The sequence below is a fragment of the Xyrauchen texanus genome, chromosome 49 (assembly GCF_025860055.1).
Source record: "Xyrauchen texanus isolate HMW12.3.18 chromosome 49, RBS_HiC_50CHRs, whole genome shotgun sequence".
In the NCBI taxonomy this organism is placed as follows: Eukaryota; Metazoa; Chordata; class Actinopteri; order Cypriniformes; family Catostomidae; genus Xyrauchen; species Xyrauchen texanus.
The window spans coordinates 24,000,600-24,024,378 of NC_068324.1; the positions used below are offsets into that span (position 1 = coordinate 24,000,600).

At 39.3% G+C, this 23,779-nt stretch overlaps 1 pseudogene; it reads left to right on the forward strand.

The window, feature by feature from the left end:
• Window positions 1-23,779, forward strand: part of LOC127640727 (copine-8-like) — a 77,055-nt pseudogene that overhangs the window by 35,767 nt on the left and 17,509 nt on the right.

Genomic DNA, 23,779 nt, shown 5'->3' on the forward strand with positions numbered 1-23,779 from the left:
CATCTGGAAGGGAGGCATCTTTGTCACAGGCAACTGATGTTGTCCTGTAGTTGGTGATGGCCTGGATGCCCTGCCACATGCGCCGCGTGTCACCGCTGTCCTGGAAGTGACTGTGGATTCTCTGGGCGTGTCGCGCCTTGCCTCTCTGATTGCCCGTGACAGTTTGGCCCTAGCTGTTCTTAGGGCTGCCTTATTGCCTGCTCTGAAGGCGGAGTCTCGGGACCTCAGCAGCGTGCGCACCTCCGCAGTCATCCACGGCTTCTGGTTGGAGCGTGTGGTGATGGTCTTGGAGAAAGTGACATCATCAATGCACTTGCTGATGTAGCTGGTCACTGATGCTGTGTATTCCTCCAAGTTGGTAGAATCGCCATATGTTGCAGCCTCCCTGAACATGTGCCAGTCAGTACACTCAAAACAGTCCTGAAGAGCAGAGATGGCTCCTGCTGGCCAGGTTTTCACCTGCTTCTGAAGCGGTTTTGTGCGTCTGACGAGCGGTCTGTATGCTGGAATTAACATAACAGAGATGTGGTCTGAGTAGCCGAGGTGGGGCGGGGCTCCGCCCGTACACGCCTGGGATGTTTGTGTAAACAAGATCAAGCCGTTCAGCCCTCTCGTTGCAAAGTCCACATACTGATGGAATTTAGGGAGCACTGTCTTGAGATTTGCATGGTTGAAATCTCCGGCGACAATAAACAGTCCGTCGGGGTGAGCGTTCTGCAGTTCGCTCATAGCCCCATACAGTTCACAGAGCTTCCTTAGCGTTAGCGCTGGGGAATGTAAACTCCGGTTATGCAAACAGTGGTGAATTCCGTGGTAGATAAAAAGGTCTGCATCTAACAGTCACAAGCTCCAACAGCGATGAACAGTAACTAGAGACTAGCATAGAGTTCTTGCACCATTCGTGTTGATATAAACACACAAGCCACCACCGCGAGTCTTACCGCGAGAGAGCTGTATTTCTGTCGGCACGAAACGAGGTGAGCCCGTCTAGCTGAATGGCGGCATCCGAACTCTGTCGCTGAGCCACGTCTCCGTGAAAACAAAGATGCAGCAGTCTCTAAACTCATGCTGCGTAGCCTGCTGGAGTCGGATATAGTCCAGTTTATTGTCCAGGGAGCAAACATTTGAGAGCAGGATAGACGGAGAGCCGGCCGGCTAGGGTTTGTTTTAGCCTAGCATGGACCCCGCCCTCTTTCCGCTTCCGCTTTCGCGACACCGCTTACGACGTCCTCTCCCCGGCCACCGGCATCAGGCGACGCCGAGGGCTGGAGGCCTGGTCTCCGCAGCAAGCCGAGTACACGTAGCGCCTCCTGCAGGTCATCATGCAGCTTGGTTTTTGCATGAGTCTTATATTTCAGTAGTGTCTGGCGATGGTAGACACGAACACCGGTTGCTCCGATGTCCATGTGTTGCAAAAGTCAGGCTTTTTTAACAAAAATAGCACCATTGTGGATCCGGAGTGGCCGCTGCGTGCTACCGCGCCGCCATCTTGGATCATTGCTGACATTTATGCCCTGTAAAATGTAGCCATGGGCCCGACCAGGAACCGGCGGCTGCATGCCCATTGCACACAGTGCCCCAACCCTGTTTGGAGGCATCTGTGGTGACCACGATGTGCCTGGACACCTGCTGCTGGGGGACTCCTGTCCGCAGAAAACAGAGGTCTGTCCAGGGGTAACTGATGGCAGAGGGGGGTGAATATCACACGATATGTGCTGTGGCACTCAAGTCTGAAGCTAACGTTGGAGCGGCATCAACCCTAGCGGCACGACCGTGGCTGAGGATGCCATTTGCCCCAGGAGCCTCTGGAACTATTTTAGATGGACCGCAGTGCCTATTTTGAACAACGAGAGGCAATTCAGCATTGACTGCGTGCACTCGTTTGTGAGACACGATATCATTGAGACTGAGTCTAACAACATGCCGAGAAAAGTCTTAATTAGCATGTCTCTTATTCATGGACCACACACAGTCCACGTAACTACTTAACTTAATTACTTAGCTATGTGCACTTATATAGTGCTGCGCCATGCATGTGTAACTGTCTTTGGCAAAAATACCTATTTATTATGCGAATAAGGCTTATTTTGGACTGCACCTGATTCATAAATGTCAGCGCTATTTGCCTGATGCAATAAACTGAGCAGCCTGGCTCATGAATATTGTCCCTGTAATAAGTGCACTGTAAGTCGCTTTGGATAAAAGCGTCTGCCAAATGCATAAATGTAAATGTAATGTAAATGAGACAGTCAATCCATGCGTCTTATCACATGGCTCGTTGGGCATGACACCGCAGAGACTCACAGCATGTGGAGACTCATGCTACTCTCTGTGATCCACGCACAACTTACCACATGCCCCACTGCGAGAGAGAACCACTAATCATGACCACGAGGACGTTACCCCATGTGACTCTACCCTCCCTAGCAATTGGGCCAATATGGTTGCTTAGGAGACCTGGCTGGAGTCACTCAGCACACCCTGGATTCAAACTCGTGACTCCAGGGGTGGTTCGTCAGCATCAATACTCGCTGAGCTACCCAGGCTGCTGGCAGATACTATTTAGCAATGACGGACGACTTCTATGAAAATAAATGGGAGAAATTGGAATGCCCAACCGCCAACAGATATAGAAAAGGAAGTATCACCTTACAGGTAAACAAACCAAGACATTAGTTTGTATCCTAAAGAAAATGCCCAGCCTGCCTGGCAGCGTTCCAAAGATGGTCACCAAGGGACTTGTTACCACTTGGACGTTTGTTTAAAAATGTTTTTTTTAAATGTTGTCGCTAAAATACATCATCCTTAAAATATGATGTATTGTTGATCACGTTTTAACTTTAAATTATGAGCTTATACTCTAGCTTAGCAAACTACAGTTTTAAAGTAGCTTCCCCAATCTTTTCACTCTCTCTCCTATTTTCTTGAAAAATGTCCTAGTAGACAGCTGCACATTTCAGGTTCATTTAGGAGAGTGCCTCAGAGGGTCTCTGTACATTCAAACCAGATTAAAGCCATGTCTCCAGTTTGCATTGATCTACGGCTGTAATCTCTTTCACATTACACAGCAATACATAGTGGAATTGAAACAAGCGTTTAAGGCAGTGCTTAGAAGTTTGCACTTTCAGCAAATCATCTTCAGAATGCTTTCAACATTAATGTCTGTCAGGCACTTGCACAGAATACTTGAGTGTTGCTCCATACAGTTTCAATTGAATTTCGGAGTTTGTCTTATATAAGCCTACTGCACTCAGCGTTCAACGGTCTACTTCTACAAACACTCGTTTATTTATGCAGCACATTCTAAGATAAATCCATGATTCATGACTGTTTACCATCACAGGCTGCAATCACTTTCAAACAATATGGACCGTGTCCATTCAAAATACACACAGTGAAGAACATTGATAATCCTACATTGCGGTGTTTAAGATGTTGTAATTGAACATATTCTATTGTTTGGTAAGGTCTGTTGTGTTGTGCTGCCGGTTAGGTTGGTTGGATGAAGCGGTGGCTGTCAAGAACAATACAGTTTAAGATGTCAGAGTTTCTCATATACAGTATGACACGTTGTTCCTTCTGTTTATAGAGGCATTCCTGGGAAGAACTGTGGGACTATTATTGTGAAAGCTGAAGAACTCGGAAATTGCAGGGTACGTAATCTGACTTTAACTCTTGTTTCATTTTGTCTTTATTTGCCTCGTGTCTTCTCTTCTTGTCACTTCTCATCTTGCTCATTTTTTTGTCTCTATTATTCTCATTTTGTCTCATCTTGTCTCATCTCTCTTTTTAGTTTGTCTCTATTTGCCTCTTTTCTTCTCTCCTCTCCACTGGTTTAGTTTTCTTTTTCTTTGTTTCTTTTTTATCGATTTGTCTCATCTCTTTTCATTTGGTCTATTCTTTTCTCTTCTGTTTTATTATCTTAATTTTGTCTCTGTTTGCTTCATTTTGTCTCTTCTCGTTTAGTCTCATCTCACTCATCTCTTATCATTTTGTCTCATCTTGTCTTTCCCCCTATCTTTTTGTAATTTTGTCTATTTCTGCCTTGTCTCTTTTTCTTATCTCTTTCCTTCTCTTCTCATTTCATCTAGTCTCATCTCTCTTTACATTTTGCTTCGTCTCGTCTATTCTCCTCTCTTTTAATCTTGTCTCTATTTGCCTCATCTCTTCTCATCTCAATTAGCTCCTTTTTGTCTCTTCTCATCTCATTTAGTATTCTTCATGTCTTATCTCTTTTAGTCTCATTTCGTTTTTTTCTGTTGTCATTCTTTCTTTTCTCATTTCATCTCATCCCTATTTTCATTTTGACTCTGCTTCTTCTTTTTTTTCCTCCCCTTTTTCTCCCCAATTTGGAATGTTTAATTCCCAATGCACTCTCTAAGTCCTCGTGGTGGTGTAGTGGCTCAAGTGGCTTGTTGAGCGCGTTACCGCAGAGACATAGCACGTGTGGAGGCTTCACGCTATTCTCCTCTGCATCCACACACAACACACCACACCACCACAGAGAGCGAGAACAACATTATAGTGACCACGAGGAGGTTACCCCATGTGACTCTACCCTCCCTAGACACCGGCCCAATTTGGTTGCTTAGGAGACCTGGCTGGAGTCACTCAGCACACCCTGGATTCAAACTTGTGACTGCAGGGGTGATAGTCAGCGTCTTTACTTGCTGAGATACCCAGGCCCCATTTTGACTCTTCTTGTTTTGATTCTCTTCTGGTCTTGTCTGTTTTATCATCTTTTTTATTTTATCTCATTTTTTCCCGTCTTGTGGGGACCATTCTCGTCTTCTCTTCTTTATTTGTGTCATCTTGTTTTGTTTTGTGTTGTCTCATCTCATTGTGTCCCCTCTTGTCTCATCTCATTTTGCCTCTTCTTGTCTCGTTTGATCTTGTTTTTTCTCTTCTCTTCTTTTCACGTCATCATACATTGACTCTTTGCATCTATTCTCTTCATCTTTTCTTGTCTCTTCTCTTTGTAAATTCAGACAAACACTGATAACTGAGTCCAGTGGACAATATGCCATGCATTTTATTTATATTTATCTATTTTCTTGATTAGGAGTCAATATTGATGCAGTTTTGTGGCAACAAACTGGAAAAGAAAGATTTCTTTGGGAAGTCAGACCCTTTCTTGGTCTTTTACCGTAGCAATGAAGATGGAACGTAAGTTTACCATGTTTCTCCCCATTTTCCTTTTTTAGTAGTTTGCATGTCAGTGTAATCCTTGAACAGAGGGGAAAGTAAACAGATTTGGCTCGCTGTATATAATAGAGAGCTCAAATGCTCTAAATAGCACTCCATCCCCTCTAACATTGTGACTGGTTAGATTAAATGAATATGCTCCTCCTGAACATTGTTGTAGAAACTCCACTAGGTCAAGTCAAGTCATTTTTATTTGTATAGTGCCTTTCACAACACACATTGTTTCAAAGCAGCTTTACAGGAAACCATGCTTTAACAGAAAATGAAACTGTAATATCTATAATGTCTATGAGTGATCATTGAGTAGTATGATTAAATACGATTATGAATTGTGTTTAAAAATAAGTAATTCAGTAATAATTGTATTTATAACCCCAGTGAGTAAGCCGAAGGCGACTGCGTCATGGAACACAAAACTCCATAAAATCTTATAAAATAAGATTAATGGACAAAAATCGACTTGGGAGAACCAGACTCACTGTGGGGGCCAGTTCCCCTCTGATTAACATCATGAATATAATGCCAATATTAGTTTGTGAAGTGCAGGTCATGGTTTAAAATGATTAAACTAAGTAAGTGTTAAGGGTCAGTGATTAAACACTGATTTTGTTTGAACTGTAAGATTAATGACTAATGTCTTTGAAGTTAATCCTGGATTAATGGCAGAAGTTCACATAGATGCAATTGTCCTTTGTTAGTTGGCTGATGAATGGCAATTAATTGAGTCTATTCCTTTCAAGAGTGTAGTCCATCATTAGACCAAGGTGATTCAGGCAGAGATCAGTGAGGTGCATCGCAGTTCAACCGACTGGTCATTTCGGTGAGGTCTATCCTAAATCCAAGGTTCAGGCCTGTGGCATATGAAGTATCCCAAGTTAGATGTTTGGCTGGCACCGGCTGCATTTAGTCATCATCACTGAGAGACACGTAGCAGTGGAGTCCAACATGATGCAGAAATGGAGTTGGATCCTGCTGGTTCTGGTGACCTCAGGAAAGGAGTCCCGAGGTTGTGACAGGGAAACAAATAGAAATTACTTTACTTTTGTTTGGTTTGACAATTCCTCATTTACAAAGACAAAGTGGGAGCGGTCTGCTAAATAGGACCTAAACCATGCTAATGCATCTCCACAAATGCCAACATATTTCTCTAGCCTATTCAAGAGAATGTTGTGATCTATCATGTTGAATGCAGCACTAAGATCTAAAAGCACTAGAAGTGAAATGCAGCTGTGATCAGATGATAAGAGCAAGTCATTTGTAACTCTGATAAGTGCACTCTCTGTAATATGATAGGGCTTAAATACTGATAGAAATTGTTAATATATACTATTTCTCTGTAGAAATTAACATATTTGGGAGAATACTACCTTTACTAGTATTTTTAACATAAATGGGAGATTTGAAATCTGTCAAAAATTAGCCAGTTCTCCAGAATCGAGTTGTGGCTTCTTAATAAGCGATTTGATAACTGCCATTTTAATGTTTCTTGGGACATGTCCTAAGGATAGCGAGGAGTTAATAACATTAAGAAGAGGTTATGAAATTACAGGGAATACCTCTTTTAAGAGCTTGGTTGGTATTGGATCTTACATACATGTTGTGGCTTTCGAAAAGTTTTGTTAGCTCTTCATGACCTATGACATCGAAGGATTGAAGTTGCATGTGAGGAAAATTATGAGACACTGTTTTCTGATGTACTGTGACAGATGATTGCATAATTCCAATTTTATTTCTGATTATTTAAATTTTATTAAATTCATGAAGTCATTACTTTTGTGCTGCGATGGAATATCTGGTTCTGTTGAGGCTTTATTCCTAACCAATTTAGCCACAGTACTGAATAAACACCTAGGATTGTTGTGGTTATTTTCTATGAGTCTGCTCAAATATGATGACCTGGCAGCTTGTAGTGCCGGTCTGTAGCTACAGACACTATCCTTCCATGCACCACGAAATACCTCTAATTTTGTGTTCTTCCACTTGCGCTACATTTTCCAAGTGTGTGATCATTGTTATATAAGTTTTATATAATTTTCTTTAATCGAAGGGGGGTGACATTATCGAGAATGCTAGAGAAGACTGGATTTATATTTTCTTTTTCTGTCATTGCTCTGTTGCAGAATTTCTATGTTATCAACATCAACTCCATATGACAGAAATAAATCTAGCATATGATTATGGCGATGGGATGGTCCTGTTACATTTTGTCTGACTCCAAGAGAGTTGATAAATGTTAATCCCAATGTGTCATTTTCATTATCTTAGTGAATGTTGAAGTCACCAACAATTAAAGCTCTATCTACAGTAACTACAATATCTGATAATACATTTTCAAATTCACCAAGGAAATCAGAAAACGGCCCGGGTGATCTATATACTGTAACAAGGATAAAAGACAACAGAGATTTTTTATTTATATCTGACAGTGTCACATTAAGCATTATTAGTTCAAAAGACTTAAATTGATATCTTGTCCTCAGAGTAAAACCAAAAACATCACTTTAAACTGTAGCAACACCTCCTCCTCGACCCTTCAGATGATAAACTGGGGGAGTAAAATCATTTAAATTAATATATTCATCCAGTTTAATCAAGGTTTCAGTAAAACAGAGCACATCCAAATTATGATCTGTAATAATTTCATTTAAAATTAGTGCTGTGGTAGAAAGCGATCTAATGTTTAGTAGCCTTACCTACATATGATATGTATCTTAAATATTTTGTTTTGTTCAATTTGACCTTAATTTTTCTAAATGATTTAGTGAGAGTTTTGTGTTTGGTAGTTCTTGGAACAGACACAGTCTATATGTGATATCTAGGTGATACAGTCTCTGTGTTGTAGTTTATGTGACCTGTGTGATGTCTCAAGGCAGTAAGCAAATGTTCTGATTAACCAGTTTGTCTGCTTCCTGACCTGGGCCCCAGTTAGTCAAATACTATCATTATTAAGACTATGAGCCAAATTACTAGAGAGGAGAGTGGCACCTTCCCTGGAGGGATGGGATCCATCTCTATTTAGCAGGTCATGTCTACCCCAAAAACTCTTCCAATTGTCTATAAATCCTATTCTATTCTACAGACACCACTCAGACATCCAGCCATTCAGTGACACTAATCTACTATAAACCTCATCACCATGATGAGCAGGGAGGGGGCCAGAGAATATTACAGTATCTGATGTAACTTTGCCATACTGCTCCATAATAGTAACAAGTACTTGTCTCTTCGGCTCAACTCACTGATTCCAAGTCTTTTAAGCAAATCAGGGCGGCTGTGGCTCAGTTGGTAGAGTGGGTTGGCCACTAATCACAGGGCAAGACACTGAGCCCCAAGTTCCCCAAGTTGCTCTCAATGGCAGGCTAGCACCTTACATAGCCGCTCGTGTGTGTGTGTGTGTATTTATCACTTTGTGGGGACCAAATGTCCCTATAAGGATAGTAAAACCTGAAATGTTTGACCTTCTGGGGACATTTTGTCAGTCCCCATGAGGAAAATAGTTTATAAATCATACTAAATTATGTTTTTTGAAAATCTAAAAATGCAGAAAGTTTTCTGTGATGGTTAGGTTTAGGGGTAGGGTTAGGGTCATGGGATAGAATATATAGTTTGTACAGTATAAAAACCATTATGTCTATGGAAAGTCCCCATAAAACATGGAAACACAACATGTGTGTGTGTGTGTGTGTGTGTGTGTGTGTGTGTGTGTGTGTGTGTGTGTGTGTGTGTGTGTGTGTGTGTGTGTGTGAGCGTGTATTTATCACTTTGTGGGGACCAAATGTCCCCATAAGGATAGTAAAACCCGAAATTTTTGACCTTGTGGGGACATTTTGTCGGTCCCCATGAGGAAAACAGCTTGTAAATCATACTAAATTATGTTTTTTGAAAATGTAAAAATGCAGAATGTTTTCTGTGAGGGTTAGGTTTAGGGGTAGGGTTAGGTTTAGGGGATAGAATATAAAGTTTGTACAGTATAAAAACCATTATGTCTATGGAAAGTCCCCATAAAACATGGAAACACAACATGTGTGTGTGTGTGTGTGTGTGTGTGTGTGTGTGTGTGTGTGTGTGATGCAGTGTAAAGCGCTTTGAATATCGTTAAGGCTTAAAAAGGCGCTATATAAGTGCAGACCATTTACCCTCTACCCCTGGCTCACTCGGTGCACCTCAAAGAGGGTGCTGGATGCCTTGAAGTATGATGAGTATTGCGTCCTATCATAGAATACTTCAAAATTGTGGCATTCCTGATGTGTCTCCAAGGTGGTTTTACCAAGTTGCCTGCTATCTTTGCCTTTGGGAGAGCAGGGACACCAAGGTGTACTACAACAGGCAGGACTGGCCACAGCGGACTGAGTTCTCTGTGGGGAGGAACAACGTTAAGTGGGAGACACTGGTGGACCCCCGGAAGGTGCTGATGCCAACACTGCACATCGAATTGGGCCATATGAAACAATTTTTCAGAGCTCTAGATAAGGAGTCGGCAGCCTTCAAGTACCTTCAAGACTTCTTCCCTAAGCTGTCTGAGGCAAAGGTCAAAGCCGGTGTCTTCGTCAGACCACAGATACAGAAGATCCTGGAGTGCAATGAATTCCCCAAGAAGATCGCTAGTAAATAGAAAGTGGCTTGGAACAGCTTTGTCACAGTGGTTCGAGGCTTCCTGGGCAATCACAAGGCCGAAAACTATGTGGAGCTGGTTGAGACTCTGGTGAAGAACTACAGCACAATGGGCTGTAGGATGTCCCTCAGAGTGCATATCCTTGATGCTCATCTTGATAAATTCAAGGAGAACATGGGAGTGTACTCGGAGGAGCAAGGCGAGCGCCTCCACCATGATATACTGGACATTGAACACCGCTACCAAGGACAGTATAACTAGAACATGATGGGAGACTACATTTGGGGGCTGATTCGTGAAAGAGATTTACAGTATAATCGTCAATCTTGAAAAACTACTCACTTCTAAATCTTTTTTCGATATCTTCTATTCTATAATACTTACTTTTCGATATCTTCAGATTCAGATGTTGTTGTTTTTTGTGACTTATGTGAACAAATAGGATATAGGTATTTCTCATTGGAAATAGGTACATTTCATAATATCACTGTCCTGGTCACAAAAGCAAAATTTGTGGGGAATAATAGCCATTTTCTATACTTTTGAGGCATAAGCAACTAGGAAATAACACTTACAACCCAGGAACAAATATTGTGTTTCATAGTGTATTCCATGTAACACAGAGGAGAAAAACGGCTGTGCACTGAAAAATGCACACAGTTTAATCGCAATAAATTAGAAAGTAGATGCCCGTGGAAAATCCACACAGTTGAATCACGATAAGAGAATAATGCGGGGGAAAAAATGGCAGATGTAAAGGAGTGATGATAAAAAAGCCAGCAGGCTACAAACACAGACTCGAGCTAGGCGCCAGCAGCAACAGTAAAATACACACAGATGAACCAGTAGACTAGGCACAAAATATGCACACTGGAACAAAAGATGTGCAATCTAATTTCTGTATATTAGGACTTTATATTAGTACTACAAAATGATGTGGTCATGCTTTACATCAGATCTGATACTTCCTCGTTGTAATTAGCTATTTTTCAAAGACTAGTGAGCTGCTGCTTATGTACGGTAGCGTTCTATGGCATCATTGTGTGCTTCAGACATAATGGGTGTTTTAAAATGTAGGCTGCATAAGGTGCATAAATGTGCTTTCTTCTACACTGAAAAAAAGTGGAAAACTGCTATTGTTAACTCAAAGATCTATTTCTACTTTGTTTCATTGGTGTAACCTAATTTGCCAGGTACATTTTGTCAAAATATATCTTTTTTAATTGAATAAAACCATTTAATTTAGGTGTTACCACATGTTGCACATTTTTAGGTTACCTCATAAAACATGTTTTAGAATACAGTGTAAGATACTATCTTTTGTCCAAATTCTAAGGCAACATTGTGTGACCGGTCCTGCTCAACTCTCTCTGAGCAGGATTCGAACCAGCGTCTCCGGCATGGGAGGCAGGCATACTAATGAGAAGGTTAAAGTCTACAGCCCTTGGCGTCAGTCACTAGTGTGCCTCTTGAGGCCAGGCGAGTGAGGTTTACGTATACCGCATAGCTATCGCATCTTCTCGGAGAAGGTTATACCAGATGGTGGATGAAGCGAGAGAAATGCAGAAAATAAATATAATTCAGTAAATCCCAAAAGAATATACAAATATCTAAAGAAAATTTACTATATTAACCAATAATTGTGTGTACTATTTTTTATGCATTATAGAGTGCTGCAGAATTAGCTTAGCAACATGCTAACGTCAAATGATATTCTGAAACAAGAGAGAGTTTCTGCTGATTTGAAATATTTTCATTTCACATATTCTTGTCCAGCCGTTTTGGAGATTTTCAAGTAGATAGGAGCTGCACATGTATGCCACCCATTTAGATAGAAAAATAGCTGCCCACCCTGCCCGAAAGCATTCCAAAGATGGCCGCCATGTGACCTGATTTGCTAAAAAGACTTGGGGAATCAGTTGTGAGTTGAGTCTCCTGTGCACTTCACATGAGTACATTTGGCATGTGGAGTTAGTTGCTCCCTATGTAGAGTTTTTCATATCAGATTCTATTTCAGAAAGCTAGTCAGCAGCTCACTAGATTTTGGAACAATGCCATTGTCTTTGAATCTTGTCTTGGTCTTTTATGATGCTCTTTGACTCCTAGTAAGTGATTCTTGCACTATTTGACTTCCTCTACATGGCCCCTTCTCAATAACTCTCTCTCACCTCTATTCTGTTTTCTCATCTTTGATATTTTCTGTTGGGTCCTGTTCATCAGATTCACCATCTGTCATAAGACTGAGGTGGTAAAGAACACACTGGATCCGGTGTGGCAAGCATTCAAGATCCCGGTCAGAGCGCTGTGTAATGGGGATTATGACAGGTGGGTCAAAAACAAGACCTCCAAGCTTCAAAGTGACTGAAAATGATGTTGAATTGGTATGTCCTGCCCCAGCTTCCTGTTTCAACAGGAAATATATTAACACAGGAAAGAAAACAGCATTTGTCAAGTTTTCTCATGTTATCTTTAACACTTAAAGACATTCTTTAAACAATGTTGAAAACCTTGACAAAGCTCCTGTTTCATAGAATGACCAGTTGAACACCACATGCTTTAATATATTCAATTGTCTTTTTACAGAGCAATAAAAATTGAGGTGTATGACTGGGACAGAGATGGAGGGTAAGAAAGATGGTCATGTTCTTCACATACTGCTTATAAGACACATGAAGATACTGTAAAAGACTGTATATGTATGTTTTTAGTCATGACTACATTGGGGAGTTCAGAACGAGCTATAGGGAGCTGTCTAAAGGGCACTCGCAGTTCACTGTGTGGGAGGTGAGCCACTTGCATTTTTCCTCATCTATTTTTCACACACACATACTCAAACACATAAATGATTGCCTTAAATATCACAGATTTCCTGCAGACAACTTCACGAATGTGTAGTTAATGTCGCAAGAAATGAGGTGATTTAGTGAAGATGGAGAGACAGAGGATCAGTGGTCAGTGGAACTTTTGCATATGTTTTTATTCACACATTTTATCCCGAAGTCCGGTTTGAAGACTTCTGTAAAATGTTTCTGGCTGCACAGTGAAATTTCATCTTCATTTTTCATCTTCTTTTTGAGCTCCACCTCACTGTTTAACTCTGACCCATAAGAGCTCTTATCAAGAGACCAATTCCTCCAGCTGCTGCACAAGAACATCTCCACCAATAGTGTCTGATAATCTAGTCCTTCAGCACAAGCCATATCCACCAGCTCTCTCCAGAAACTCTTTACTACTGTTCAACACCACACAATCTCATATTCACCTGTGTCACAGGGTAAAAGTGTGCTTTAACTATTGCAGTGGTTAGTATTGGTGTAATGTTTATATTAAAATATAGTTGAGTTGGAACCATAGCATAGCAGTTAGCATAGTTAGCATACTTCATGTAAATCATGCAGTGGAGTTCATTTGGATGACATAAGTTAAACATTCTCCATGATGCATTGTGAATGACGTAATCAAATGTGAAACAACGGTATAATGCAGAGATCTTCCATACTGAGATAACAACCTCCACGGTTTTTAACATTGGAGAAAGTGTCAACTAGAACAGTCAACTAGCGTGTTTTGACAGTAAGTCATTTTACGGATACCATACAAATGAGTGGGGAGACCCATAAACTGACACCTACCTGTCGCAAATTTGTCAGTGTCTTCTCTTATAAAACAGCAATTTTATCATAGTAAACTCTGTGTGTACCACCAGTGTACCACCCATACACCCATAGAATGTCTATGGGACCACCATGTTATGCATTGCTTGGCTAACCTTGTAGGCTCCCCTTGGTAGAAGGGCTCTGATATGTACAACTATTGATTCATAGTCAATGATTATTAGACTCACAACAATATATTTTAAAAATGTTCAGATATACATATACATATAGTATTTAAGCAGTCTTAGAGTATAGGGATACTGCCTGAATTTCCCATTTCCATAGTAACATCGACTTTTCTGATTGGTGGATTTCAGTTCAGGATTACGGGTTGTGTAGTTTTTAACCAGAAATTTGGAAATTTATACAAGGTTTTTAAGAAAATGATGTTGAAATCAAATTGACTTCTAAAGAAGCAAATATATATGCTTAAAAATCTCTGAACTCATGGTAGGTCTTTGTAGGAAGATTTAAACTAGGGCTGTGAATAGATTAAAACTGGTAATCTACGAATTACATCAAATGCTGATTTATTCATTTGAATAATGAAAATATTGAATTCAGAGACATTGCATTGTTGTGGCAGACAATAAAAATGTATTAGACAATATAAAGTGGGTTTAGAAGCCAATATATTGTTTGATTTATTTCCATATCATTCAAAATAAGCCTAGTTGAACTGTTCTCATAGGGTGCGTTCTGGTATTCCGTCAGTACACATACCTCATGTAGACACTTTTGGAGCGTCTCACTGTGGTTGCATTGTGTTTCATTGGTTTTCAGCATCATTAGCCATAAACAGTGCATTTTTAGGACACTGTGTCAAGATAAATGCAGTTTGAAACATTAAGAAACACATGTAAAGACCTCAGCACTCTTCTTCATCTAGTCGTCTTCGAACAGCTGTCAGTTTGTTACCTGTACAACTAAACCTGCCACCTGGTGATGTGTATTTCTTTTTATAATTATTTACACTGAATTAATGTATTCAATTGACAGCCTTACTTTAAATAATATCACTTGAAATCAGTTTCTCTATGGAGAAAATGAATGTGATTTTCCTTCCAGAACCCAACTGTTATGCTTTATTCACCACTTTCCATTTTTGAGTGTTGTCATTTATGTTTCAGCAACTGTGTCTGACACTACTGATTTAATGCAGGTGCTGAACCCCAAGAAAAAGAGAAAGAAGAAGAAATATCTGAACTCAGGAACTGTGAGTGCATTCTTCAACAGATATCATTGCTCAATTCAGAAAACAAGTTCAAACAGCAGTACACACAGTATATGTTATAACAAACAAACATCCTCATTGATAATACTTCTTATTGAAGGTCCTACATTATATCTTCATAAGCAATGCACAATGCGTCCATAAGCTGTGCATATAAATATTCATAAGCACTGATGTGGCTCATCGCTAGTCTGTACCAGTGCCGCATCATCACCCCGGGCATGAATATTGATATGACATTTATGATTTAAGTATGCATTGCTTATTGAAAGTGTGATGATGCCCTTTAGGACTGTAAATAGGAAGTGTTACCAAACCTTTATGTCAACAGGTCACTCTGCTTTCCTGCTTCATTGATGTGGAGGTCACATTCCTGGACTACATCAAAGGAGGGTGAGCATTTATACATTTGTTTGCGGTTGTGGGGGGTGTTCGCTGTTATTTTCAGCATATCGCGGCAATAACAGTCCGTTCTGCATAACGCGGCGTCTCATTTGAGCTTTTCGCGGCCATTCGGCACATTCCGGCTCAGTTCGCCAGCTGACCAGTCCGTCACTGATCAGCCCCAAAGTGCGTCGGCCCACCAGGAAAATGCCCGGTGTGCCAGATTACCAGTCCAGCCCCGCATGTTTAGTATATTGAGTGTCATCTAGTTATCATCTCTGAAATAAAATTTTGCAGTTAATTTTCATTTTTACCAAAATTTGTGTAAAATGTCTAACATTTTGGCAGTCTAAAAAACATTTTGACGTTTAAAATATTTGCAACAGTATTGAGTGAAATAAGTTGTCATTTAAACAAGTAATTTTTCTTATCTTATATGCTATCATTAAACTGTTTTTTTATATATCTTAAGTTCTTTGGTCATCCATCACATCAGCATTTGCCATTAAAACCAGTCAACCACTAAAGGAGATGTTACAAATTGTGTTTATTTATAATAATTTTAGCAAATGTAGTAGGTCATCCAAGTATTCTATGTATACATAAAATTATCATACTCTGCAAAGTTCATTGAGCATACTGCAAAATAATAATAATAATAATACGAATAGTATGGGAGTGTACTATTCTGAACATACTCCAGCTCATCTACTGTGATAGGAAGCACATTGCTGTGCCTTACCAGTCATTAATAATTCCCCCTTCCTTCCTCTCTCCTCCACACATGCACACTCACACACAGAGATGGGGACACTCTGCATTATGATGCAATAATAAACTGAGATATAAATAGCCCACTCTATTCTGAGAGACACAGAGACCCCAGGCAATTGACCTGGCCTCCAATCACTGCAAATATCAGGAAATAATTGTTAGAATCCACAAAACGACGACAGCAGAACATTCTTACAGACAGACAGTTAATGATACTCTCTAAATGTGTGTTCTGCTGAATAGGAAAACCAGGTCACTGCAGTGAGAATATTAGCTTCAGGAAAAGATGCTTTTAGGATGAATTTCCTTCATTTCGGCCCACAGATTAAATTGAGCTGAGACACAGTTTCACAGAGTCAGCTCACTGCAGCTCGCTGGGGCTTCATTGTGCTTTCATGAGCATTGTATAGTTTATGTTCAGAAGCTGACTCACTTATGTGCTCATTTTACTGTTTTTGCTCTTTCAGCACACAAATTAACTTCACAGTGGCGATCGATTTCACAGCATCAAATGGTGAGTTTGCCTTACTGAAAGTTTACTCTACATATAATGCGGTTCAAGCAGTTGCGTGTGATTATAATGTGCTGTTTTATCTACATGTATGTATATTTTTCAGTCTCTCTCCTTTTATATATTAATAGGAATCCATTTTTAATTTAAAAATGGATTCCTATTTTTATACAAAAAATAAAAGGGCACTTTCAGGATATATTTTTTCATTATAAAGGTTTGCAGTAAATATCAGCATCCATCGATACCGATCCGATACTAGCGCTCTTGTTTATTTTCTCTTTTTCTTTCTTTCTTTCTTAATCAGGTTAGAATAGCTATACCTCACTGTATGGAATTGATTGGGAGTAATAATTTATATACAGTATATATATATGTCACGATTCCCTTGTTATCTGCCCTGGGTTTCACTTGTCATTGTTAAATGTACTACGCTTCCCAGAATCCACCTGCCATCACCACTGCCATTTTGTTCATTGTTCTCACCCGTGTCTAATTCAGTCATCACTCCCTGGTTATTTAAGCCCTGCTTTTTGTTCACTCCTTGTCGTTCGTTGAATGTTGTCAAGCCTGATCTGTGTTTCCCTGCCTGAGTTCTTAGTTTATGTTTGTTTCCCCATCGAGGGTTTTTCCTTTGTGTTTGTTTTGTATTTTGTTAATAATAAAGAAGCCTGCATTTAGATCCTCTCTCCTCGCTGCCTCATTCCTAACAATATATATATATAAAGATACACAAACTTTCAACTGCACTACAAAATTAGATTTACAAAATTACTAAATAGATAAAGCAAAAAATAAATAAAGATTCATAACAAATATGTGTAGCCTATAAACACAAATTTTATTTTTAAAATACTTATTGGATAATGCAGAAGCAAAATTAACAGTAATTCTAATGAAAGTTTTCAGTAATAATGAAGCCAGTTCTCTTTACACATGTTTTCAACTTGTATCTAGACTTAAGTTGATTCGTAACTTTATTTTTGTTCAATTAAGTTGTAATTGGGTATTGGTCAACCTTTTAATCACACAGTTATTACTTAAACATTATTTTAATTTCATAATAATAACAATAACAATAATACATTTGATATTTTCTCTTATACAATAGTTATGTATTTCAGTTGTAATTTCATAAATGTAATACCCTGGGGCTTTTATTTTGAAAGAACATTCCAGGAACACGTTAACCATACAGTGTCTGTGTGTGGGCTAGTTCACTGTAGTTTAATATACTTTTCATTCAAGAGCTGGTGAATTGCTTCTCCGGGTCCGCTCTCAAAGTATATTATACAAAGTATATTGTGTGCCGCTGTGTGAGCTGAAAACAGTATCATATCATCAGCCTGTCCATGCTATGTGTGTGTGTGTGTGTGTGACACAACAGAGCATCGCTCATTTACAGAAGCACACTGCGCATGCAGAGTATCCACTGTATTTATTTATTATTCACAGCCTTTTGAGATTCACAAAGCTATCGTATAACCTCAAGAGACTTAAAATAATATGCACGAGACATATTGACAACTTTAATGGTGCTTTTATGCCATTTTTTGAGCTTGACTGTAACAACCATGACTAACATGCTATATCTGTATTGGATCGGGCTCATCAGTCCGATACTCAATCTGATTAAAAATGTCAGTATTGGAATGGTGCATCCCTAGTTTTAGGGTTAAGTGTTACATGATTGAAGATGTCTTTGCCAAGCCAGCCCAACACAAAACACGCTTTGAAAGGCACAATGAAAATGTCAAGGGTCAACTTCATCCCCATAACAATCAACCCCATATCAAACCGGTAACATTTAGTATGCTTTGTGGTTTAATGTTATTGGGTTGAAGGTGACCTATGACATTTTTGTGCCTTTTCAAAACATGTTTTGTCCCTATAACATTTGGTATGGTTTGCAGTTGAATGTTCCAGGGTTGAAGATGGCCTATGGCTTTTTTTATGCCATTTCAAAACATGTTTTGTGCCAAAGCCAGCCCAGTAACATTTAGTATGTTTTGTGGTTGAATGTTACAGGGTTGAAAATGACCCATGACATTTTTTATGCCCTTTCAAAATGTAGTTTGTGCCAACCCAATTGTTCATTGTTTTGGAGTTGAATGTTACAGGGATGAATTCAAAGAACTGAACTGATTTGATTTATTTCTGGCAGGTAACCCATCCCAGCCCACCTCTCTGCACTACATGAGCCCGTATCATCTGAACGCGTATGCGCTGGCCCTCAGAGCTGTGGGCGAAATTATTCAGGACTATGACAGTGATAAACTCTTCCCTGCACTGGGCTTCGGCGCAAAACTGCCGCCTGATGGCCGTGTGTCTCATGAATTTCCCCTGGTGAGGAACTTCTTTTGATTATGTCATGAAAAGACTGCATTTATTAAGTAATTGTTCGCAGATTATATTCATGCATTTTGATATCAAACATCACATTATTTTTTGAGGATTCAGAGTCCACTTATGTATTGCACCGATTATGCTTCATAAGCCGACAACAAACAACCTGTACCATCATGTAAACACCTTAAACGGTGTTCTTTTACCAGTAAATGGTCGACACTCCTAGATTTTTGCTGACCTTTATCAGTGTTCTGTCAGATTATTCAATGGATGCATGTCTTTTGCATTACTGTTTTCATCTTGACATCCAAACGGAGAAGCAGAAAACCCCAATAATTTCAATATATTATGCCGTTATCTTGCATTGTTAGATGGTTATAATAAGCAGATACTTGATAGTTATCAGCCTTTTGTTGTACATGTTATCTCACCCAGTCTGTTCCTGAGGACCTCACAGCGATGCACATTTTCAGTGTCTCACTACTCTGACAAACATAATTCAGGTCATGGTGTCTCTGCTAATGAGCTGATGAGTTAAATCAGGTTATGGAATACAGACATCCAAACTGTGCAATGCTGGGGGGCCCTAAGGAGCAGAAATGAGAAACACAGGGCTGCGCTGCCCTACAAAGGCAAAACACAGTAACTAATCCAAGACTAAAGCAGAGAAAATTGGCTTCAAAGTTTTTTGATTGTCCTGCTAAATGTAGATTATAATATAGTAACATACTTATTTCCCTGAATCTGAGCATATTTGAACCAAATTCGTCTGTCCCGAGATCATAAGAGGCTTGATTTTCACAATTTTAGTTTAGTTAGTTAGTGTAGTTACTGCAAGTTTTGCTTTTGCAGAGCAGTTTAGTATGGGGCGGTTGTGGCTCAGGTGGTAGAGCGGATCGGCCACTAATCGCAAGGTTGGCGGTTCGATTCCCGGCCTGCATGACTCCACATGCCGAAGTATCCTTGAGCAAGACACTGAACCCCAAGTTGCTCCCAATGGCAGGCTAGCACCTTGCATGGTAGCTATGCCATCATTGGTGTGTGAGTGTAAATGATGGTGGGTGAATGAGTCACAGTGTAAAGCACTTTGAATACTGCTAAGGTTAAAAAGGAAATATATGAGTGCCGACCATTTAGATTTACCATTTATGGTGAGCACTATTGGTATGTTGGTAATAGGGTTCAACCGGCCCATGCCAAGCTCGAACCCAAAGCTGGACACATCTGGCAGAACTAACTGGATTGGCTTTACTGCTCCAGCTCTAGTTCCTTCAGCTTCACCTCTTTAGCTGTTTTCCAGTAGGACCCTTAGAGCCCACACTGAAAGACCTTAAACATATATTACAAAATAATAAAATAATTGTGATTTATACGTTGCTTGCAAAAACATTGTTTTGTCCATACACGTGGCTATTTTTGAATGACCGTCAATAGAGGAAGATGCTTTTTGGTGTCGGTGGCATAGTTACAACTTCTGCTAGCAGGGGTTAATGCTAATCCATGGGTCTGGATTTTCCTGCTTTTCCATTGAAAGCCTTTAAAAAATAGCCGTGTAACTGAGCACTCATGGGCAAAGGTGGCAGCATCCATGTCGCATACTTCCAGCGATGCTCTGTTGTGTCACATACACACACACACACACACACACACACACACACATAGCATGGCCGAGCAGATTCCATTCAAATGATTGGGAATGCTAACGCATAGCTTTCTCCAGGTATTTTAGAGTGCCTTTTTGCTAACCAGCTAAACTCTAATGCAATGTTTGTCAACATTTAGGGGTGTACTAGCATATATCTGTTAGCCTTAAAGCTATCAGGCATGAACCAAAAGCCACAAAATGCCCATAGTGAACTGCTGCACTGGTAACCCAGTCAGGAATTGAGCTCGGGAGGGGTGATAACTGATAAATATGTATGAAAAAATTAATAAAGGCGGTTGAAAGAGAATGGTAGACATTAGCAAATGGAGATTGCCCACAGCTGTCTCATGTTTAAAGACTGAATTTCTTTGCTTAAATTGTTTTTTTTTTCCCCCTAATCCACATCCACAAAGACTATATATCCCATAATCCCAAATACAGTGGGACAGATTCTTCTTATTGCCCTAAACAGATGTACTGTCTGCGACTGCAGCTGCCCTCACTGAGCTAAATACACACGCATACACACACCTCTGCAGGGCAGAATGCGGGAGACACCATATGCATTCAGCAGAGCATAAAAGCTTTACTGGAGTGAATAGCGTCCTTTAAACATGCGTCTTACAGACTGCACAAGCTTTCTGGAAAATGATCACATGCCCACATCACAAACTTTATACTGCTGTTTGTTGTTATTGTCAAACTTTTTTCTTGTCTCATTAATCATCTAGATTGCTCTCTGCAAACATAGCAGATGAGGATGTCTCAAAGTTGTGTTTTATTTAAAAGCATCCTGTTGGTTTAGCATTCTAATTGAAGTATTCAACCATTTACTGTATACTATGTTTATGTATTATTTACACTGTTAATATGTGAGTATATTTTTATGTGCAGAATGGAAACCCTGATAACCCATACTGCAGTGGTATAGATGGAGTTCTACAGGCCTATTATCAGAGCCTGAAGTCTGTGCGGTTGTATGGACCAACATACTTCTCACCTGTTATCAACCATGTTGCACGGTAAGAACACTTTTTCTTAGTCTAATTATGACTATTGTAATACATATCATGTTAGTAATAGATTACTTTTTTGATTATTGCTATTGGAAGCAGAATATTTGGGGTTTATATGGAATGATTTATATCATATTAATTTATATTGTATTAATATTTGTAGCAAAAATATGTGCACATTTATCCTAGTGGCATGTTCTAAACCATATGAACCTTTAATTTGAGTACCAGTCAGATTCTCAATTCGCATACTAAATACAAAAACTTGTGCTTTTCATGAACATTCTGAGCTGCACTGACAGTCATTTAATAAAACCTCCTGCACTGATGATGGGAAAGAATATATTTTGGCATAAAGGCCATATTGCTCTGGCGAGGATAAAGGACATGCTTTTTACAAAAAGTTAGTAGTTCCCTAGCAAACGATATAAGTTTTATGAAAATCTGTACTGCACTGGCGACAGTAAAGGACACATTTTTTATGAAAAGTTTATAATGCTCCAGCAATAGTAAAGGAAATACTTTTTATGAAAAATAAATATTACACTAGCGATGGAAAAGGGCATACTTTTTTACTAGGGATGCACTGATACCACTTTTTTCTCTTCCGATCCGATATCTGTAATTTCAGTATTGATCGATCCCGATCCGATGCCAGTGTTGTTTTTTTTGCATAATCAGTTTAGAATATCTTTACATTATTGTGTGGAACTCATTGGGAGAACTCATTAATATGTAAAGAAACACAAATCTCTAACTACACATTATTTCAATATAAACGTATCGCTTATTAAGAAACACTTTATTATTAACTAGTATAGTGGATAATGGAGTAGCAAAATGAACAGTAATTCCAGTATAAGTCATCAGTAGAAAAGATTTTTTTTTTTTGCAATTTCTTTTTTGGATTTTAAAGGATTCAGATCAAATAATATTTTGTTCAGTGTAGTTGTAAGATATCAGTTCACTTTTTTTGGAACCCATTCAACATAAATATTACTATAATTTGTAAACAAATAATAATAATAAATTATTACTATTATTATTGACTTTTAGAATTTTAAATACAATAGTAATATCTCTCAATCGTACACCAATAACTTTAAAACCCTCGGGCTTTTATTCTGAACATTCTTGACATTCTGAACTCTCCAGGAAGTCCTGTATTTGTCTGTAGGCATGTTCACAGTAGTTTAATTCATTTCTTATTCAAATTCTAGAAAAATACACAGCTGGTGCCGTTCTAAATGCATATTATAAGTGAACTGAACTTCTGATGTAGATCATCATGTTGTTCATGAGTAGCGCTCAAATATCGCGCACAGCGTGGACTCTAAAAATAGCCAAGTGTTTGTGTGTTTAAACAGAGTGTGCATTTTATATATTTTCTTATTAAACAGCCTTTTGTGATTCACAGAGCTTCCACACGGCTTTGAATAAAATGCACGAGTCATATGAACTACTTTAATGGTGTTTTTGTGGTTCTTTTATGTCATATTTGGAGCTGGACAGAAAAAAACACGACTAACACACAATATGGGCTTTGAATCGGGCTCATCGGACTGATACCCAATCTGTTTAAAAACATCAGTCTCGAGTCAATACCGCTCTAGGTATCGGATCGGTGCCATCCCTACTTTTTATGAAAAGTCTGCAAAATGCTGACATTAAACTACATTCTTTTACAAAAACTCTGTATTGCACTGGCAATGGTAGCATACATACTTTTTAAGAAAAATGTACTTGCGATGGTAAAGGGCATAATTTTTAAAAACATTCTGTACTGCACTGACAGTAGTAAATTAAATACTTTTTACGTAAAGTCTGTAGTGTACTGGCAACGGTAAAGTACATACTTTTTATGAAAAGTCTGTAGTGCACTGGCAATGGTAAAGTAGCTGGACAGAAACAAACACGACTAACACACAATATGGGCTTTGAATCGGGCGTGTCCTGTCTATTTAAACCCGCTTGTTTTCCCGTTCCTTTGTCATTTGTTGAATGTTGATATGTTGTTCATGTTCGCTGCTCCTGCATCTTCTTTTTCGCTCGAGGTTCCCTTTTCGTTGTGGATGTTTTTGCCCCTCTATGTTCTCCCGTGTTTTAGTTTCCTTTTCCCATTGTGGACCCCTTTATTTTGTTCCTGAGTTTGTATGGTTATTATTTGTTTGTTAATAAAAGCCGCGATTGGATCCGCACCTCCCGTCTGCCTTCTCCTCTTTCCCACACAATTCGTAACAATAGTATAGGATGAATTGTATTTAAATTGGCATGGATATACAGTGTGAGCCCTATTTTTAGAGCGCTAGCATTAAGCACAGCACTATGCCATAAGACATAAGCACAAAGTTAATGGGCATGGCTGTGAAGTTTTGGCATTTTCATGCTAAGTC